The following is a 23,656-nucleotide window of genomic DNA, read 5'->3' on the forward strand; positions in this document are numbered from 1 at the left end:
GTGAACTAAGCACTTCCTAGAGATGGTGACAGCCTGGTGAGCAAAGATTTTTATTTATCTTTGTATGTCCAGACCCCAAGCACTTAGTAGGCACTCGATAAATGCCTGTGAGCTAAATTATGGTAAGTTAAATCACACTCAACACACTAAAATCATATACTGCTCTCAAGAAGAATGTGAAAATACATACTTTTATTTGTCACAGTAAACTTTGTTTTAGGTTTCTGTTTTAGTAATTTCTTCCCCAGTTACTAGCATTTTTCTCGTCATCCCCTTTAGAAAAATACCTATTTTGCAAATTCAGAAACCATTAGTTCATTGCCGATATTCAGAATTAAAACTAATTGCATATTTTTAACACAGAGCCAGATTTTTCCAAAGACCTAAGCACCCCCCTAGATTACAAGTGAATGTACTCTTAAGAAGCCACATTAATTGGGACCAGAGAAGGACTACCTGAGTGAAATAAAGAAATCACTCACCTAATAGATATCTATAATTAATGTAACTTTCAAAAACACCTACTCAGGTGACTAAGGATGAACTTGGGTATAATGAGAATCTGTTTAATTATTAATCTTGTCCACAGTTTTTGCTTACTAACCCAACTATTCTGTAATTGTTTGGTGGCCTGGTTACTTTAACCAGTATTTAATGTTTTCATCAGAAACTATACGTAGTATAAAAATCAGACCCAGCAAAACAGTGCTCTTTCTTAATTCCTGATGAAAACTATGTCTCTAGTCTGGCCATTGAAATTCTATAGTCATGTCCAGCCGCAGGACGTTGAGGCAAAAAAAGCAATTCGATAACATTTAAGGAGTTCCAGATAGCCTGGCTGACTCTGAGATGATCTGATTGGTACTTTGGTCTAGTTTGGGTATAGCTCTCCATAGGGCTACTCTTTCAAAATAGCACCCACTTCCAAATCATGATTTTTGTGTTACCTCTCATCTAATCCTAAATTATATTATGTAAGTAGCTCATTATTAATCTATAGTGCCTAGTGACAACAATCTGTATCTCTGTTCTGCCTTAGTCTGTTATCTCCTAGGGGACAAGAATCAGGCCTCTGTATAAAATATGAATTCTTGGGAACCAGATGCATTGAAGTATCTTTGGAAATGCTCTGCCTGGTGTTACTAAATGGTCCTTATAGATAAATTCTTTTGCTATCTAGGAGTCCAGCTTCCCAGATTTGTAAGAAATCTTGAAGATTAAATGGCTCAGTGATTTCTAGACAATAGGATTTCAAAAATAATATTAGTTAGCGTGGAAGAACATATGTTTGCCAAATTTTTATTTTGTCTAGTAAGGACCTTAAAAAAAATCTATCAACTACTTATCACTATTTCTTCCCCAAAGAAAAGAACATTCTAACAGTCAAAAAAAGCTGAAATGATATGTCAAAATAAACAGTGAGTGTTTAAACTGAATAAATTTAGCTTCATGAAAAATCACTATGTTTTATCATTTCATCTCAGATCCATGGAAATATGCCAATGACCAACATAGGTGCCATGACTGGTGACTGGGACTAATAAATAATATATCCCATGTTTATAAATAATATATTCTAGGTTCTATTTTGTAGCATATAGTGTGCATGCTTTTTAATGATGGCCATCTTGACTACAATAATTTCTTTACACTTTTCCTATGCTTTTTTCTCATTTTTAGCTTGTCACAAACTCACTGACTCCCTTTGCTTCTATTAAACATTCAAAGCCATGGTTATTTCTATGCCCATTTTCCCCTTCTAAGAGAACTATACCTAAATCTCTAATAGCTAGAAAAAAATTCCTTCCACCATAACTGGGACTGGGAAGCATGAAGTTGTAACAGCCAGTCCACTGTGTCATCACTGCCTGTGTATCTGTCCATGATGACTACTCTTTATTGAGATCTTATGGTCCAGGCACGGTGCTCAGGACCATTATCTTACTGATCTTGCATGACTCTGAGAGGTAGATATAATTCATTATTATATCTAGTTTACATATGAGAAAATTGAAAGTCAGACTTGTTAAGCAACTTTCTCATGGTACACAGCTAATAAATGGCAGCAAAGATTGAAACCCAGGACCTCCTGACTCCCAAGCCTGTATCTGTGTTCTTAACCACTGCACTTTACTGCAAGTGGCTAAAATATTGCATTCCCTCTAACAATCTGTCAATGTATCATGGGAAAAACCTTGGAATAGGAATTAGAAGACCTGGGTTTAAGTCCTGACTTTGCAGATCCTATCTTTATGATCTTAGGTAATTTTTAACTATTCTAAGATATAACTGCCTACTCTGTAAAATTAATAACCCAAAGTAGAATAAGAATCAGCTAAATTTATGTATGAAGAAAATGGTTTCTCCCAAAATATTTATACAATTTGCTATTTCTTTCTTGTTATTTCTTATTCCCTCTCCCACACTTGCCACAAATATATTCCCTTAATTGACCACTGGGGCTAGAATAAAGTTATATGTAAATAACTTAAGTCATAAACTTGAAACAAAAGGTCAACTCTATCTAATAAGATGCAGTAGTAAAACGAGTATGTACTGCATTTTAACCACGCAGGCTCTTCTGCCTGTGATTAGCATCTGAAAAAGGAAGAAAAGTTAAGTAGGTTTTACATACCTCCTTCAATTTTCCACTGGGAGAGGGGAGACAGGAGTAGAAAATGGATAGTGCTGGGGAATAACAGAGACCGTGTCTCTGAGCTGCATAAGGATAGCAACACTTTTTCCATATGGAAAGTTGAAAGGGAAAGGACTTTTTAACTCTATGATTATTCTTCCTATTATATAAGAAACTCTGGCCAGATGAGTTTTGTTCCCATTGTTGCCATTAAGCAGTAAACGTTTGTGGAGAAGATCATAACCATAATAGATGCAGTTGACTTTAATGAGTTCAGTCTGAAATCCCTTAACATTCTTGGGGGTAGGGATGACTGATATTTGAGGAACTGCTATAGATGGGAAACCAAGTAATGGAAAAATAGATTAAAATTATTCAGAGTCCTTAGTCACATTCATTGAAGAGATGTCCTGGCCCATTCTGCCTTTTGTACATTCAAAAGGCCCTGAAAAGCATTGTGTGATACTAGAAATTATATGGACTCTATAGAGTTCAAGACTTTGATTAAAACCCAACTCACAATTTACAGTCTGCTCATGTGACCTTTGTTGAACAAGTTATATATTCTTGCTGTGCTCCAATTTACCCATCCATAAAAATAGGCATAAGTATACTTCCCTCCATGCGTGTTGTGAGAATTAAATGAGGTATCAGTTCCTGGCACACAGTTACTTATCATTGCCACTGGTTGGGTTTCATGGTGGAAATAAATGTAATTTGCATGGAGAAGGTAAGAAGAAATTTATATACCTACACCTGAAACCTAAGGTTTCAAAATAGTATAATAATAACTTACTTGTATACTGTTCCATTTTATGACTATAGCATAGATAGGACAAGCTTTATCCTCATAATCCAGGTAAAGAAATCAAAGGTAAGAAAGTTCAAAATGCTATCTCTTGAAGAATCTTAAACTAAAGCCAGCTCTGGTGACTGAAAACTAGACTATGCTTTTGATATGTCTGTTACTGAAAATACTTGAGAACTTTTACATATAATGTCCCAGGACAAAAATTCAAATTGCCTTTCACATTATAGCTTCATTAACTACAAGTTTATATATAGCTTCAAACAACTGTAAGTTGTTTATAGTTTCCACTATACCACTTTCTCAGTGAGATAATTCTAAGTATTAATTAATGCTAAAGGTAATTTCTTAAAAAGAAATATAAATATCATACATATTTATCTCAGTATCTCCTATTTTTATCTCAACATTGAGAAAGCTGGATCTGTTATAAAACATTTGCCTGGATCACAACTGTGTCACAAAAGTGACTAGCTGTGATTATCTTTTGTTCCCTAGGCTGATGGCACAGTTTGACCTTTTTAAATACCTTAGTTCAAATAAGCTTAGTTCATAATAATGGGAGTTAAACAAATATTGACAATTTAAAAAGTCTACCACAGGTTCAATCCACTCCTCAGTAATCAAAATCAGCTGATAGACTCTACTTGTACATACTTACTCAACTGAATGTTTTGCCTCTGCCTGAATTAACATCTAGATCCCTAATTCTTTGCAGTAGTTTTGTCCCCACATAAGCAGATCCAAGTCCTTCCTAGCTCAATGCCAGTTACTAAAATGTACCTACCTTAATGCTCAATCAATTTTCCAATTCTTCTTACTCCTTTTGGTCACCTATAGACACGGACATGCTGTGACTTTTAGAAAGTATATTTCATTTCCATCAGACACTTAAATTTTAACTTCCTCTTTTGATTTTCTGAAGCCTAGCCATAATACTGTGTTTAAATACTTAAAAATGTTTTTCTGTTTCAGGAAGAAACAAAACTCAGTTTGAGAGTATAGGTCAGTGATTCTCAGCCGCAGCCGCACATTAAAATAACCTGAGGAGCTTTTTAAAAATAACTATGGCTTGGGCCCACCCCAAGATATTCTGGTAATTGATTTGGAGTGGGGCCTCAGCATATCCTGATCCCTTGCTATACAACTCTAGTTTGTGTCTAGTTTCAGTAAGCAAATTTAAATGACAAGGGATACCACATTATTTGAATCTATTTGATTTCTAGTTTTCAGGTAATGAGGCAAAAGAGTTCAAACACTAAGGGATAACTCAAAAAAACTTTTTGAGTCTATTCTGTTCCTAAGTTTAAACAATGAAAGTTCAGATATTGAGGGACCATCCTCAAAGGGGAAAATTATGCTGGTAAATACCATATATCCTAATAGCTTAGTGGATTCTGAACTGATTATTCCTTCATTCAATAACTGTTTTCACTTTACAGTGTCCGATTCACCAAATGTGAATATTGGATAATTAATTGTGGATGTAAGGAGATGGGAGATTTCCTGCATGCTGATGGGAGTGTAAACTGGTTGAGCCATTCTGGAGAATGGTCTGGCAATATTTGGCAAAATTATATATATGTATTCCCTAAAACCTACCAATCCCGCTATGGGCATACATCCGCAAGCAACTCACAAAAAGCTCATAAAAGGACTTGAATGAAGTTGGTAGTAAAGCACTGATTTTTAATACTAAGGAATTATAGGCACCCAGATGTCCAGCACAAGGGAAATGGACAGGTAAAATGAGGAAGGCAGCAGTTAGAAGCAATGAACTAAATGTACATACAACAACATGGATGGGTTTTAAATAGAATGATATATTAGAAATTTAAAAAAAAAGGATAGCTATAGCATTATTACATTAGTGCAAATTAAACACGCCCATATGAAATAATATATTTTACAAGGATACAAAAATATCAAAGGACAAAGATCAAACACAGTAGAGTTGATGCCTATAAGGTAATCACTCAAAGAGGGAAAAAATTAAACAAAAGGCTTTGCATGGACCAATGTTCATAAACATTATCTTGCATTCACGCAATACTTACATTTTCTGAGGAATGAAAGTGAGAAATACTTATTGAATGCTGACTATAAGCTAGGTAGTGTGTCTGCCTCCCCACCTTGGGATCCAAAGAATATCCTTGCCCTTGGAAACCCCACAGTTCATCTGAGAAAATGAAGACATTAACAAAAATCCATTTGACAAGTGCTATAATAGTTTGGTGAAAAGTGCTGCAGAGCACTGTAAGGGATTATGACTTAATATTAACTCGTGTTTATATAGGAGTCTATTACTTGATACATACATAATTTTCCATCACAATAATGACCGAAATACAACATACTTTAATGAGCTGGGTGTTCTGGGTTTTGTTTTTTTCCCTTTCTTATTTGTTCCTAGTTTTGCCTAGTTTCTACTTTGGGTAATGGCTAAGACTTGCCTGCTGTAGAAATGTTGGAGTGCCATCTGCTGGTGGAAATGTTTTAAATTCCTCCAGCTATTTCACAATCCATTTTCAAAAACAAAAATATTATGTATATTGTATGATATTTGGCCTTGAAGGAATCTTAGAGATCATCTATTTCAGTCCCTTGGTTTAGAGATGAGGAAATATCTCCTTACAAGTGTGCATCTCATTTAAGGGAAATGTGTATGTGCATTTTCACACTTTCAACACAACTGTGAGCTTCACAGAACTGTATACAATAAATACAGGACAGAAATAGACTCATGGACAGAGAATACAGACTTGTGGTTACCGGGGTGGGGGGCGGGGTAGAGGGTGGGAAGGGATAGACTGGGGTTTCAAAATTGTAGAATAGATAAACAAGATTACACTGTATAGTACAGGGAAATATACACAAAATGTTATGATAAATCACAGAGAAAAAAAAAAGACTTGTGAAGTTAAACTATCTTAATTTTCCCATATAGATAAATACATAAACTCCTTTATAGAGGTCCATAAGACATATTTAAATAGTTATATAAAGCCCATTTCCCAGGAAAACAATCTAAGGAAGGCAGCTTATTGCAGTGCCAAATGAGCTTTGAGGTCAGACCTAAGTTCATTTCAGCTTTACTAGTAACTAATAAGCCTTAGGGAAGTTATCCAACTTCCCTGGATCTCAATTTCTTTATATGTGAAATAAGAACAGTAATGTAATTTACAGGGATGTTGTAATAATAAATTGTGGGGGTACATGTAAAAATAAAATGTATAGCAATGTCAGAAAAATATTCAACAGCTAAACTAAACCTCTAATACTAATTTAAATGTGCTACTTAATCCACCCCTTAATAAAGCTAAAACCTGTACATGGCTCTTCCTCCAATTTATATTTTATATTTATATTTAATATAAATAATTTGCTGACCCTAAGATACTTCATATCATTAATTCTCATAAAAATGTAAACGGAAGGCAAAACGTGTTTTAAAGCTCATTGAATATCTGGGTAGATCATACTTCTGCTTTAAGGCCTTGCTATTCAAAGTGTGGTTCACAGATCCAGCAGCATTAGCATAACCTGGAAGCAGTTAAAAATGCAGAATCTCAGGCTCTACTCCAAACCTACCAAATTACAATCTACATTTTAACAAGTTCCCCAAGTGATTAAAATTCATATTTAAAGTCTGAGAAGCATTATTTAAGAGGACAACAAATAGCACCTGAGCTCCATTATTTTACCAAGAGGAACTAGCTCTGCACTGTTCCTCTTGGCTAAATTTATCTATTTATTTAATATTTAAAACATGGATACTGATGGTGAATAAACAATTATAAAATATAGAATAGATCCATCAAAAACATTGTGAAAATTATCCACAAAGATATGTCTATGCATCTTTGTGAGACTAATGATAGGTGAAGCAGAAATTTCAAACTCAGCAACAGCCAGCACCAGCTACAGAAACAACCTCCAGTTGCTCAGAAGTCTGAACATCCAGGTGGTGGAAAAGCATGAACTTTATGAAGAAAAAATTAGGCATGGCACACCTGAGCTTTAACCAAATTATCAAAATACAAGTAATATAATACTCATTCTGTGATAACAAAAAAAGTTAAAGTTATAAAATATCTACCTAGTATTCACTATGTACAAGACATAATGGAATCAAAACAAAGTCATACAATTACAGAGGAAGAGTAAGCACACAATACCATGCAGGCAGACAAACAGGCAAAAACTGTTCTCGCCAGAGGAAGATTCAATATGAAAATAAAATTGGTATCACTATAAGCCACTTAATCATCTCAGGTAAGAAATCCATCTACCCACTCATGCAGACAAATAGTAACACATAAAACAAGCAACCTTCTTGAACACTTACCAAGTACGAGGCACTTGCAAAATATTCTAACGCATTATCTCATTTAATCTTTACAATAATTGAGGATTGGGGAGATTAAGTAACTTGCTGGAAGTCAATACCTAGGAAGAAGTAGCTTGGGGATTCAAACCAAGCACAAAAGAATTACAACTATTTACAAAGCAACTACCTATGAGACTGACTTGAAGACTAGCAGAAAAGATTTTCCACAACTAAAGATATAAAGAAGGAACCACAATGAGATAGGTAGGAGGAGCAGAAACACAGTATAGTCAAAACCCACAACCCTGGGTAGACAAACCACAAATGGGAGAATACTCATAACTGCAGAGGTTCTCCACCAAGAAGTAAGGGGTCCAAGTCCCACATTAAGCTCCCCAGCCTGGAAGCCCTGCACTAGGAAGACAAGCCTCAGAATGTCTGGCTTTGAAGGCCAGTGGGGCCTGCGTACAAGACAGCTGAAGGGCAATAAGAAACAGAGTCTGCTCTTAAACAGTGTACACAAAATCTCATATGCTCTGAGTCCCAGGGCAGAAGCAGTACTTTGAAAGAAGCATGGGGCACAGCCAACTGCTGATCTTGGAGAGCTTCCCAGAGGGGCAGGAAGTAACTGGGACTTCCCCTGACAATACAGAAACTGGTGGAAGCCATTTTGGGGAGCTTGTTCTACCACAAGGACACTCGTGCTGGGAAGAACCATTTGGGGTTCTCCCTCTAGACTATTAGTGACAGGGGGCTTATCTGCCCATCAGCAGGCCAGCACCCACCCAGGACCCCCCAGGTCACACAGCCAGCCTTGCTTGGACTTGGCCCCACCCACCAGCAGGTCAGCACTAGTTCTGGGTCCCCCAGGCCACAGACCCAGCCACACTGGGACCCAACCCTGCCCATTAGAAGGACAGCACCATCCCCAGAATCCCCAGGTCATACAGTCAGTCATTCCAGGACCTGGTCCCACTCACCAGCAGCCCAGCACCAGCCCCAAGATGCCCTAGGCTGCACAACCAGCCACCCTAAGACCCCGCCCTGCCCACTAGTGGGCAAGCACCAGCTCCAGGACCCCCTGGGTCACATAGCCAGCCATTCCAGGACACAGCCTTGCCTACGAGCAGGCCAGCAGCCACCACACTAGGCAAGGCCAGCAGCCAACCAGGTCAGGGGCCAGCCTCACCTACCAGCATGCCCATAATACTTGGCCCCACAACAGAAAGACCCACCTAGCCCACATAGGAGGCATACCTAGTATAGCTCAAAGAACATATCCTACATAAGGCCACTTCTCCAAGGTCGGGAAACATAACCACCACCTAACAACTAGAAATAAACACAGAGAACTAGGCAAAATGAGGAGACAGAGGAATATCTTCCAAAAGACAAAAATCTCAGAAGAACTAAACGAAGCAGAGACAAACAATCTACCCAATAAAGAGTTCAAGGTAATGATCATAAAGATGCTGACTGAACTCAGGAAAAGAATGGATAAGCATAGCAAGAATTTTAACAAAGAGTTAGAAAATAGAAAGAAGACCCAAATAGAGCTGCAGAATACAATAACTGAAATTAAAAATACATTAGAAGGAATCAACAGTAGACTGGATGATACAGAGGAACAGATCAGTTAACTGAAGACAGAGAAGTGGAAATCACTCAAACCAAACAGAAAAAAGAAAAAAATAATTTTTAAAATGAGCTTATTTTAAGAGATTTTGGGGACAACATCAAGCAAAACGGGATACCAGAAAAAGAAGACAGAAAGGGGCAGAAAGTTTATTTGAAGAAATAATAGCTGAAAACTTCTGTAACCAGGAGAAGGAAACAAACATCCAGGTCCAGGAAGTAAGATGAATCCAAAGAGGTTCACAGTGAAACACATTATAATTAAAAAGGCAAAAATTAAAAATAGAGAGTCTTAAAAAAGCAGCAAGAAGTCACAGCCAGTGGCAGCTGTGGGCTGCCGTGTCCCCACACACAGATATCCCACCATCTCCCTCCATCAGGCCTGCCTCAGAGGACAAGAATGCCATCAGGTGGCATTCTTGTCCCCTAGCCCTGGGTAGCACTGTCATTGCCTGCCTGCCCACCAGCCAGTCAGAGTGCCAGGCCTGGTTTCCACTGTCTCTCTGGACCACTTAGTCTCAACCTGGGTGTGGTTTCCACCACTAAAGGCTCACTTTTTTTCACTTTCTGTTCTGTCTCTTTCCATGAATGAAGCATGACTGAGGACTCCCAGAGAAACTTTCGCTCAGGATATTATGAAAAAGTGGGGTGTCATGGAGTTGAAGAAAAGAAATCATTAGAAATTCTCCTAACAGATAACCATCTGGATATCAAGAAACTTTGTACTTTTAATTAGAGGTTCCCACCCCCACCCACGTACAGTGCATTGGTCTGGAAGGTGATTTTATTTAGGAATTTTGCCTCCACACCATAGGTCGCATACCCAGGTGATGACGTATCACAAAAAGCAATAATACTCTTATGTCCCTCACGCCCTGGAAGTCATTCACTTTATCAGTGATGCCACACCTCAGGTTGAAGTCTATCTCTACATGTATCAGCTGGAGTCTGGGAAGTTGCCTTGAAGTCCCTACTTTCCACTGAGGCCAGAAGATGAAGTATTTCTCACCATTGCTAAAGCCATGGAAGAGATGGTGGAAGACAGTGTGGACTGTTACTAGATTACCCAATGCTTTATGAACCAGTTAAATAACAAGTACTGGGATTCTCTACCCCAGATGCCAAAAGCTTTTGAACACTACTTGAATCTAGAATATAGCAGACTGCTAAGTCAACCTAAGATGTGTTCTGCAGTGTCCAAGCTTCCTTATGATCTCTGGCTCAAGAGGTGTTTCACCAGATGCTTGCCTGAATCCAGTTTACAGAAGGTTTGGGATAAAGCTGCAAGTGGATCCTGTAAGATACTAGTTTTTGTAGCTGTGGAAATTCTATTAATCTTTAAAATAAAAGTAATGGCACTGAACAGTGAAAGAAGATAACAAAGTTTCTGGAAAACATTTCCCAGGACAGCTCAGATGTGATCATGAGCTAGGCCACTGACCTACAGCAGAAACACTGTAGGACCCCAGTCCACTCAGCCTGAATATTCCCGACATCGTGGACAGTCTGCCAGGCCTGCCCGGGGCATTTTGTTCTTAAGATTTGATCTACTAAATTGATAATAGGGTTCTTGCTTTGGTACTCAAAGTGTAATTGTTTTTTCTATTTAAGATACTTGGCGGGGAGGAAAGCAGCAAGAGAAAAGCAACTAGTAACATACAAGGGAACTCCCATGAGCTGACTTTTCAGCAGAAACTCTGCAGGCCAGGAGGGAGTAGCATGAAATATTCAATGAAAATGAAACATAAAAACCTACAACTAAGAATACTCTACCTAGCAAGGCTATCATTAAGATTTGAAGAAGAGACAGAGTTTTACTTTTAGCAAAGCTAAAAGAGTTCAGCACCACTAAACCTTTACAAGAAATGTTAAAAGAAAAGAAGCAAAAAATAAAAGACCACAACTAGATATGAAAATTATGAAAGGAAAAATCTCAGTGGTAAAGCAAACATACAGTAAAGGTCGTAGGTCAAACCACTTATAAAGCTAGCAGGAAGGTTAAAAGACAAAAGTAGTAAAATAATCTTTGCTCACTATAAGAAGTTAAGGAATACACACACACAAAAAAGATATATAATATAGGCCAAAAGCATTAAATGGGAATGGGGAAAGGGAAGTAAAAATGCAGGGTTGTTAGAATGCATTCAAACTTGAGAGATCATTAACTAAATATAAATATAAATATAAATATAAATATAAATATAAATATAAAGTATGTATTGAACTCATGGTAACCACAAACCAAAAAACTATAATAGATATACATCAAAAAGAGAAAGGAATCCAAACAAAACACTTAAGATATCAAATCACAGGAGAAGAGAGGAAAAGAACAAACAAAAAACTACAAAAAAAACCAGAAAACAATAAACAAAATGGCAATAAGTACATACCTGTCAATAATTTCTTTAAATGTAAATAGACTAAATGCACCAATCAAAAGACAAGATTGGCTGAATGGATACAAAAACAAGACTCATATTTATGCTAAACAAGAGACTCACTTCAGATCCAAAGACACACACAGACTGAAACTAATGAAATGGAAAAGGGTATTGCATGCAAATGGAAATAAAAAGAAAACTGAAGTAGTAATATTTAAATCAGACAAAATACTTATATCAAAACAAAGATTGTAACAACGACACTACATAATGATCACGGAACAAATCCAACAAGAAGATACAGCAATTGTAAATATATATGCAACCAACATAGGAGCACCTAAATAAATAAAGTAAATATTAACAAACATGAAGGGAGAAAATGACATTAACATAGTAATAGTAGGAAATTTTAACACCCCACTTACTTCAGTGGACAGATCATCCAGACAGAAAAACAGTAAGGGCACTTTGGCCTTAAATAACTTAGACCAAATGGACTTAACAGATAAATATAGAACATTCCATCCAAAAGCAGCAGAATACACATTCTTTTCAAGTGCTCATGGAACTTTCTCCATGATAGATCATGTGCTCAGCCACAAAACAAGTCTCAGTAAATTTAAGAACACTGAAATTATATCAGACATCTTTTCCAACAACAACATTATGAGACTAGACATCAATTACAAGAAAAAACTACAAGAAACACAAACATGTGGAGGATAAGCAGTATGCTACTAAACGACCAATGGACCACTAAAGAAACAAAGGAGAAATTAAAAATATATATATCTAGAGACAAATGAAAACAAAAACACAACAATCCAAAATCTATTGGATATAGCAAAAGCAGTTCTAAGAGGGACGTTCACAGTGATACAAGGCTACCCCAGGAAAGAAGAAAAAATCTCAAATAAACAAACTAACCTTGCACTTAAAGGAACTAGAAAACAAAGAACAAACAAAACCCAAACTTAGTAGAAGGAAAAAAATCATAAAGATCAAAGCAGAAATAAATGAAATAGAGACTAAAAAAATATAGAAAAGATCAACGAAACTAAGAGCTGGTCCTCTGAAAAGATAAAAAAAATTGATAAACCTTTAGTTGGACTCATCAAGAAAAAAAGAGAGAGGGCCCAAATCAATAAAATCAGAAATAAAAAAGGAGACATTACAACTGATACCATAGAAATACAAAACATCATAATAGATAAGTATAAAGAACTTTACACCCATAAAATGGGCAACCTAGAAGAAATTAATAAATTCCTAGAAACAATCAATCTCCCAAGAGTGAATTAGGAAGAAACAGAAAATGTGAACAGACCAAGTACCAGTAATGAAATTAAATCAATTAAAAAAAAAAAAACTCCCAACAAACAAAAGCCCAGTACCCGATCGCTTCATAGGGTAAATTCTACTAAGCATTTAAAGAAGAGTTATCACCTATCCTTCTCAAACTATTGCAAAAAGTTGAAGAACAAACATTTCCAAACTCTTCCTGGGGAAAGATCAAGTTACTAATAAGGGAAAAGAAATCAGATTTATCATAAGTTTTCAACAGCAACACTTCATGCTGGGAGACGATAAAATAGCAAACTTAAGATACTCAAGGACAGAAAATATTAACAGAACTTTTTGTATCAAGCCAAATTGGCTTTCAAGTAAGCCACAGAAAAACTGTTATTGACACTTAAGAACTCAGAGAATATTGGCTCTCCTAAGCCTTCTGGAGAAATCTAATGAAGAATAAACTTTAGACAACCCAAAAACCTGAAGAGACATCTATGTAAGAACTATATTAATTATGTTTTAACTATATTTTTACTTATAGAACTAAAACTAAATGACAGTTATAAAGGGGGAGAATATAGCAAGGAATGGCTATACCTTCTAGCAATGTAGATACAGTGAAATTATTAAAAAATAGGAAAGGGTGAAAAAAGTAGAATAAGCTTGCTGATTAACTGGGAGTAAAAGGATGTTACTTCAAATTAGATGCTAGGGGAGAATGACTGGGGAAGGGAAAAAGAAATTACCTAGCTAATTTTAATATTGATTCACATAGGAAGCCAACAGGAAAAAAAAATCAAAGCTAAAGTGGACGAGACACTGACCTTTTAAAATAAGCTTGTTTTACTGATCTGACTTAGAACCACGTAAATAATTTACTTAATTATAAAAGAAAAAATTTAAGCAGCCATTAAAATCTGAAAATAAAATGAAACAAAGCAGCTTAAATGTCTATCCACATGGGGTATAACTACACACAGAGGAACTATCTCAAGTAACCGTAAAGCCCAGTAATTTATACATCTATAATAGGCATAGTTATTGGTGGTAGTGTTGGTATTATTATGTTTGTAATGTAGGTTAAAGCAAATTGACTTTTATGTAATATTCTAGTTTATTCTATTATGTCCAGCATTCATGAGACCAGGAGCTCTCAGCATAGAAGAAAGGAAAAAGAATTAGAATAACATGTAATATTAAAGACAAACAAAAAGATGAGGCTAAGTAAAAATCCTATACTACTGAGTTTGAAATGAAAGTATTACTAAGAATTCAGGATGTATTTTATCTTTTAAGAAAATCATATATCCTAGTTCTATGTGCTGAACTAGCCCAGAAACAATGACCAACCCAGTAGCAATGAGCACCCTTTATGCACAGGTTTCCCTACCAAGAGGAATCATGGATCCTTAGGTAAATATCACTACAAAAAGAGAGGCAATTAGACATGATGTGTCTCCTGGAAGAACACAGCATTATCTATGAAGAAGTCTTGAGGGAACAAAAAAAGAACCTGGACCTCCAAACTCAATTACCAATTTACAGGAAAATACAGAGGGCAAAGGCATCCATTAAACATCAAGGAAACATAAGCAGAAAATCCAGAATCAGGAAAATTCTACAAGACAAATGATCTAGCTTCTTACACACACACACACACACACACACACACACACACACACACTGTAAAGGGTGGGGGTGGACTTCAGATTAAGAGACTTTTTAAAAATGTGTCATCCAATGGACCTGGAAGGTATTATGCTTAGTGAAGCAAGTTAGACAGAGAAAGACAAAAACTGTATGTTTTCACTTATATGTGGAATCTAAAAAAATAGAACAAATGAATGAATATAACAAAACAGAAACAGACTTATAGACACAGAGAACAAACTAGGGGTTACCGGGGGAGATGGGTAAGGGGAGGGGCAAGATAGGAGAAGAGAATTGAGGCAAAACTACTAGGTACAAAATTAATAAGATACAAGGATGTAATGTACAGCACAGAGAGTATAACCAATATTTTATAATAATTTTAAATGAAGTATAATCTATAAAAATATGGAATCACCATGTAATACACCTGAAACTAAACACTGTAAATCAACTATACTTCAAATATGTATTTGTAAACCAGTCACAACATGATTCAGATAAAATGAAAGAAATCCAGAGTATATTTATAAGGGTAATTGGAAATCTGGTTATTTGATGATACTAATAACTTACTGTTAATTCTTTTATGTGATGTGGTTCTATAGGTGATATAACCATACAATTACAGTTATTTTTTAAAGACCTTATCTTTTAGGGATACACAATGAAATATTTACTTAAATATCCTCAATCTTTGGACCTGTGTTGGGAAGCCTTAGAAGAGCATCTGCTTACAAGTGAGATTAAATAATAATTGTGAAAAATCATGATATCAGGGGTAACCAGTTAGGGTTTGATTCACCTGATCATTTGTATCTAATTTTAAAAGAGTGATTTAAATTCACTTCAACAACAACTCTGACTTCACTGCTAGCCTCCTATGCCCCATATATACACCCCAAATTCCCCTACATTCCTCTTTTATCGTCTTCCCATTATGAAAGTTCCCTTTAAGCAAAAACTGGAACATCAAAGATGGAACAAAACTCAGGCTGTCATAGTAATGTTTAAAAAAAGAAAAAGTCCTTAGATTTAATGATGCATCCTGAAGTATTTATTAGGAAAATTTCATGTTGGGATTTGCTTTAAAATACTCTAGGAAAAAGAAGAGAAAGGGAAGATAATTGAAAATATTCTCAAAATGTTGTAATTATTGAATCTAAGTGATAGATACATAAAGTCCACTATATAATTCTATTCTGGGGGTCTTTGGGAACTCTCCTAAGGCTTTTTTAAGTAAAAATTTTAAAATGAAAATATGGCCTACTAAACTATGCAGTGACCACAAGCAGGTTAAGGGTAAATGCTTAACCAATTACAGACAAAGAAAACAGAATCTAAGAAAATAGAATCCAAATCTAGGCATTAAAACCTGGGAAAATCAGGTCCAAGTTTCCAAGAGAAACAAAGGATACACATCTTCTCTCCCAGAGTTAACTTGATACAGATCTTTAGGCAGGGAATATACAAAATGGGCAAATGAACAGGCGGTAAATGGATGGATGGATGGATGGATGGATGGACGGATGGATGGATGGATGGATGGACAAACGGATGGGGTGACAGATAAATGATCTAGTAACTGACAGACCCTCTAAAAAGAGAATGCTACAGAGAAAGGGAGTGACCATTAACAACAGCAGAGACAAAAAGGAAGCTATGATGCTCTGGCCAGTGAGGATATATGAACTGTATCTAATGCCAGGGACATGACTTCTAAGATCCAATCTGAAGCAAAGCCATATAGAAGCTAAAAGCAAAAAGATCATTAACCAATCTGAAGTCATATAACTTCTCCAATACCATTTGTATAAATAAAGTACAGCTAAATGCCTATTAACAGTATGAGGCAAGAAGTCCAAGGTGACAGGAACAGAAATTGCGCTTGGAACTCCTGAGCTATAATTTATCAATCAATGGACATGGAAACAGAAAGGAGGCTTTCAGCTCTTGCATCAGAACTGCCTTGGCAAGAGATAACATCTCTGGAGCAGCTGGATGTTTTCAGAGCTTCCCATTCTGTCTGAGATCACTTCTTAGGAGGCTAAAAGCAGGTAATGGAATTCTCTAACAAGGACAGCCCTTCAGCTGTCTGGAAAACTTTTTTTTCTCAGTTTCCACAGAGCAAACTGGAGCAAGTCTTCATGTATCATAAAGTCAAACCACACAAAACTGAGCTAGGAAATATGCTTTACCAACAGCAGACTTAGTGATATCACTTACGTGGATATAACTTTTTAAATTACAACAAAATTGTGCAAGAAGAGGATTTTCCAGTTCACTTCTTGTGAAAAAATAATCATTTAATATTAGAACTTCAAGGGACCTAAGAAATAATTTAATTCAGTCCTTCATTTTACAGATGTGGAAACATAGGCTCTTGCAGGACCAAAAAGGAAAAGTCATATAGCAAGTTATTCACTGAGTCAGTTCCTCCAAAACCCAGTATTATGGTTCTTAAAGAATTGGAGCACTTTTGCGTTCAGCTAATTTTTCCTATTGAGATGAAAACACACTGAAGTGAAATCTGTAAGTTTACCTTACTGTTTACTGTTTGCAGTTAACTTTTTTGGTTATCATTTCTCCTCAGTACATCCCTTTTCTATCTGTAGATGGTCATGTAGATGGCATGAGCCATGGGAACTTTCTTGACACCTACACCTTGGTATCCTAAAGTTAGAATTACCATAATACAATTTATCATCCAATTTGGGACACTTCTGAGACCTAAGGGAATACTACTACTAAGTACAAAAGTACCAAGATATAAACTGGTCTCTTCTGGACAAACTGGAATATATTATGGTCATTCTACTTAAGTTTTTAAAAAGACTCTTCTAGGCACATATTTTCTCTTTAAAAAAAATGCCTGTTTAGATTCTAGACTTCAAAATGCCAAAGAGAACTGATTAAGTCGTCAAAATCACAAATTACAAAAACCATTATTTCTGTCCTAGGCATTGGGCTCATATAAATTCCCTGGATCTTCATTATTCATCAGAAAAAAAAATCTCATTTCACAATAACAGAGTTGCAACTGTTGTTCTTTTTGACAAAGGACAGAACCAATTAGAAAGGAAAAAGTGACAGTACATTAATGAGCTATCTCAGAGAAATGCTATAAGCAAATTACATATTAAGAAGTAGGATGATGCTGGATTTTTGGACCAAGAACATCCATTCTGCTAAAGAACATGCTGGTACTGGAAAAACAGAAGTTAAAGAATTCGTAGTTCTCAATAAGAATCAAGGCTTTTATTCTTTTAACTAAGGGAGTACACTTAGGAGAGATTCCTAAACTGTAAATAAAACCCAGGTTCCAATTTCTTACACTGTAACTAAAAAGCCAACTTTCCTTTGTCAAATACTGTGGTTCATCAGAATACGCAAGAAACCAATTTTTGAGTAGTAGATTTTGGCAAGTTCTAAATTCAATACATGGAGGAACTTCATTATAAGTAAATATGAATGCCCAGCATACATAAGACAGAAGCATTTAATAGTCTCCAGCTTTGTCCCATATGGGGTTACCCAGGACTCTTTTCATTATGGGAAATCAAGCTATGACAAACAAAACCCATGGGAAACATGAAATGTGTTCTTCCCCTCTCAGAGACTGGCAAGTCACCAGAGGAGGCAGACTAAATAAATTCTATATTTGCATATTGCTGTCAGGGACTACACTGAGTAAATAAAACAGACGTGACTTTCTTGAAAAATCCCATACTCTGTATATGAAAATTCACACTGGCACATATTTTAAAGTTGATGTCAGAGGATACCAAGAGGCCTCTCAGCATATCCTTTAGAGATTGCTCCTAGCAGCCCAAAAGTGAGGCAGAGTGGGGCTGTGCATAGAGCCTGTGACCGCAAGTGCAGGAGAACTGGGTCCTTGACTAGCTTTGCCATTAACTGTGGTATGATCCTGGCTGGACAGGTCTTTTCAGCTTTCTGGATCAGCTCTTCAAAGTCCTTTCCAACTCCAAAATGGTTAGTTTGCAAATATTCCAAATTTACCATAAGAGAGATTATAGTCTCCATTATGCAAGAGCTCACGGAAGGGAGAGTACAAGGCCTAATAGAGGGGCAGTGAATGAACCAGATCATCTGAAGAACGATTCAGTATGGGTAATTCATGGGAGAAAAGGTCAAAAAAAGTTTGGCAATGGTTAGTTTGCAAATATTCCAAATTTACCATAAGAGAGATTATAGTCTCCATTATGCAAGAGCTCACGGAAGGGAGAGTACAAGGCCTAATAGAGGGGCAGTGAATGAACCAGATCATCTGAAGAACGATTCAGTATGGGTAATTCATGGGAGAAAAGGTCAAAAAAAGTTTGGCAAAATCACAAAGGGCATTGAGTTCCATCACATCTTTTAAAACACACCTGTATTTATTTAACATGTACAGTAGAGCCTCAAATGTCCCCAGTTACAGAGAAAAGGAACAAAATGGACATTTGAGATTCATACACTTTCCCAAAATCTCAACTATCTAGTAATTACTTCAACCTCTCTCTCACACCTTTTATCAGCAGTTAAACAATGACAAAACTTCCCTTTAACCTTTCCCATACTCTGAGGAACAGTGAAACAGCCATAATTTGAAGCATAAAAGCAAAGAACCCCTGACCAAATTTAGGTACCACTCCCATCATCACTGCCTAACACAGCCCTCTTTTCCTACCACCCTGTGTTATGGTTAACTGTGAGTATGCCAGTCTTATGTTGTGAACTAAAACATAAGTTAAAATTCCAGCTATGGATTCAAATCCAGACTCCTATACTTAATAGCTCCATGACCTTGAACAAGACACTTAAATTCCGTGAGCCTCAATTCATCTGTTAAATAAGATTTCATTCACTCGTTCAACAAGTATTGATTAAATGCCTATATATGTGAGGTGTAATTCTAGATGCTGAGGGTGTTATAGTAAAAAAAATATACAAAGCCTTTGTGCTCATGGAGCTTTTATTACAATGGAGAGACAGGCAATAAAAAGACAAACAAATCCAGTGTTATAGAGAAAATAAAACAGGGCAATGTGATACAGAGTAGGGAGAGAGCAACATTAGATAGGATGATGAGAGAAGGCACATTTTAAGGAAGTGACTTCTGAACCAAGACCTAAAATGTCAGGAAGTCAACAATTTTAAGTTAGGAGAAATGCATCTCAGGCAAAAATCACAGCAAGTGCAAAAGTTCCAAGGCAGTTCAAGCTTGGTGTGTTGAAAAGATGCAAAAGAAGGCCACTGTGCCAGAGGCTTAGTAAACCAGAGAGAGCTGTAAGAGATTAGGCTAGGGAATATTAAGGCAAAACACTGCATGCCTCATATTCCATTTGTTCAATCCTACTCTTTTCTGTACCAACAGTTTTAAGATTCTCAATTATAAAAGGAATTTCACTGCTTAGCCTTGAAGCTATGGTCCCTCAAAACTACTTGAGAAGGAAGTCTCAAAAAGACAGTAGTGTTCTCTCTTACCATACAGATACAAAAAAAGAACGCTGTATAGTATAACAAAAAGCTATATAATTAACCTTTCTGTACCTCAATTCATCCTCTGTAAAATGATAAAAATAATAGTACTTCATGAGTTGTTGGAAGGATTAAGAGTTAATAAATATAAAGAAGTTAGAACAGTGCCTAGCATACGCTATAAGTAATACATGTTACTTATCATTGTTGTTATTTCTGTAATTACTATATTTAACAACATTCTATAATGAGAACAGTCACAAAAATATCCAACTTACTCTGCTATCCACTGTGAGAACATATGAAAATACATAGTATCATTTGTTTTCTGTTATTATAACAGTATCACTCATGAAAACATAAGAAATTAGTTAATTGTTGCTTTGTTCTGTGAAAGTAATCTGTTTAAGTTCTAAAATTCTCCATTTCTGAGTCTTTCATTTAATAATTTATTGCCTTTGTAATAATATTTGAATTATTATTTGTTTTCAAAAAAGTATACTACTTGGGAAGTTATTTTTAAGTAAAAAACAAAAGCTTTCGAATTTTCTTTTTCTTTCCTTTATCATTAAAGGTTGTAAAAAATCCTGTGATTATGTTAGATTCCCAATTTAAAAAGTCTGTCTCATTCAAATTAAGATTGATAAGCAAATTGTGTAAGATCCTGTAGATCATGGTGAAGAGTTTGGACTTTATTCTACATGTACCAGAAAGTCATTGAAGGGTTTTAAGTATAAGAATGGCATAACCTTATAGGCACTTATTACAAGTTCCTGATGGCTGCTGTGTGGTAAGAGGATCATAGGAAGGAGATAAGAATGCAAGTAGGGAGATCAACAGATCACATGAGAAATTACTGAGCTTGGACTAGAGTAGCAGGAGCAAAGATGCCAAGAAGTGGACTGAAATGGAGTATATTTTGGAAGCAGAGCCAAGAAGACTGGTTGATGTACTGAGGGAACAAGAGAATAATAACACTACTAACGCCAAAGGGTTGTTGTAAGGATCAAATAAACTCACATTTTAAATGGCTTAACACTGTGCTTATCTTTGCTCAACAAATAGAAGTTGCCATTATTATTTTGTTTTATATCTCTACAGAGCCAAGCACTGTATTTTGTAAATATTAAGTGTTTAATAAATGGTTGTTTTGAAATGAACTCCTAAATAATTTCATCTCTTTCAAGAATGTTCTATTTCACTTAAAGACTATTTAACATTTGATAACTAGTTTCTCTCACCTTGGTACTGAATCATATAATGTATATACATTCAAAAATACTTTTAAGAATAAAACCATGATTCAGTTAGTGACAAAAAGAAAAAATAAATAAAGCTTGAGAAAGGAGCTGTAACAATATCTAGATGGAAGGAATAATTAATTAGGAGGCAAAACTAGAGAGAAGAGAAAAGGAAAACAAAAAGAAAACCATGTGAAATATTTAAATGGGTGCTGAAAAATATGATTCTATTGGTCAGATCATTTTTTACTAATTTTCTCATGTATTTATCAATGGTTGAATGTGCACATAAACAACAATTTTTTATCATATAATAAAATAATTTTTACAATTAAAAAAATGATTCTTTCATTTCCTCCACAATTTGAGGCCTATGGAAAAATCGAGGAATGTAAAGTACATACGACACATAGAAAACACATAGCTAAATGGCAGAAGTAGACTCTTTCTTATCAGTAATTACTTTAAATGTAAATGGATTAAACTCTTCAATTGAAAGACAGAAATTGGAAGAATGGATTTAAAAATACATGATCCATCTTTATATTGTCCATAAAACACTTACTTTAGATACAAGGACACAAAAGGTTTAAAGTAAAAGGATGGAAAAACTATATTCCATGCAAATAGTAACCAAAAGAGATCAAGAATGGCTATACTAAAATCAGCAAAAGAGGCTTTAAGTCAATAAAGGTTACAAGACACAAACAACATTATATATTAATAAAACGTCCAATTCAGCAAGAAGATAAAACAATCATAAACATTTACACACCTAATGACAGACCATCAAAATATGTAAAGCAAAACTGACAGAATTGAAGGTAGAAATGGACAATTCTATGACAATAGCTGAAGACTTCAATACCCTACTCATAATAATGGGCTGAACAAACAAAAATAAGACAAGTAAGGAAACAGAGAATTAAATAACACAATAAACCAACTAGATCTAACAGACATATACAGACTACTCTACTCAACAACAACAACAACAACATACATATTCTTCTCAAGTACAGATGAGATATTTTCCAGTATAAACCACGTATTAGGCCACAAATTAAGTATCAATAGATTTAAAAATATAAATGTCATACAAAGTTTCTTCTCTGAACACAACAGGATGAAGTTGGAAATCAATAACATAGAGAACACTGGAAAATACACAAAATTTTAAAAATTAAACACCACACTTTTAAACAATGGATCAAAGAAGAAATCACAAGGTAAATTAGAAAATATTTAAAGATGAATGAAATGAAAACACAATACACTAAAATTTACAAGACATAGCAAAAGGAGTGTTAAGAGGGAAATTTACAGCTACAAACCTTTTTAAAACAGAAAGATTTCAAATCCATAACCTAACTTCACAACTTAAGGAACTAGTAAAAGAAGAAAAATCTAAACCCAAAGCTAGCAGAAAGAGGGAAATTATAAAAATTAGAGTAGAGATAAATGAAACAGAGAACAGAAAAACAAGAGAGGATATCAATAAAACAAGAAGTTGATACTTTGAAAATATCAACAAAACTGACAAATCTTTAGTTATACTAAGAAAAAAGAGAAAAGATTGTATCTACTAAAATAAAAGTGGGGACACAGTATTAATTCTATAGAAATAAAAAGGATTATAAGAGAGTACTATGAACAACCATCTGCCAAAAAATTGGATAACCTAGATAAAATGGAAGAATTCTAGAAACACAAAACCTACGAAGACTAAATTATAAAGAAACAGATGATCTGAATAGACCTATAACTAGTAAGGAGAATGAATCAGTAATCAAAAATCTCCCAGCCACGTGATAGCTCAGTGGTAGAGTGAGTGCTTAGCATGCACGATGTCCTGGGTTCAATCCCAGTACCTCCACTTTAAATAAAAAGATAAACCTAATTACCTCCCATCCAAAAAAAAAAGAAAGAATTTTTTAAAATCTCCCAACAAAGAAAAGTCCTGGAGCTGCTGGCTTCCATGGTGAATTCTACCAAACATTTAAAGAACTAATTACCAGTGGGGAGAATATAGCTCAACAGTAGAGTGCATACTTGGCATGCACAAGGTTCTGGGTTCAATCGCCAGTACCTCCATTAAAATAAATAAGTAAATAAAGAAGCCTAATTACCTCCCTCCCAAACAAAAATAAGTAAATAAAATACATTTTTTAAAAAGAAAGAAAGAACTAATACCAA

The 23,656-nt window shown here is 35.5% G+C and overlaps 1 pseudogene; it reads left to right on the forward strand.

The window, feature by feature from the left end:
- Window positions 1-10,003: 10,003 nt before the first annotated feature.
- On the forward strand, window positions 10,004-10,891 carry LOC140699828 (TBC1 domain family member 7-like; annotated as a pseudogene).
- Window positions 10,892-23,656: the final 12,765 nt, after the last annotated feature.

The sequence above is a fragment of the Vicugna pacos genome, chromosome 11 (genome assembly GCF_048564905.1).
Source record: "Vicugna pacos chromosome 11, VicPac4, whole genome shotgun sequence".
NCBI lineage: Eukaryota > Metazoa > Chordata > Mammalia > Artiodactyla > Camelidae > Vicugna > Vicugna pacos.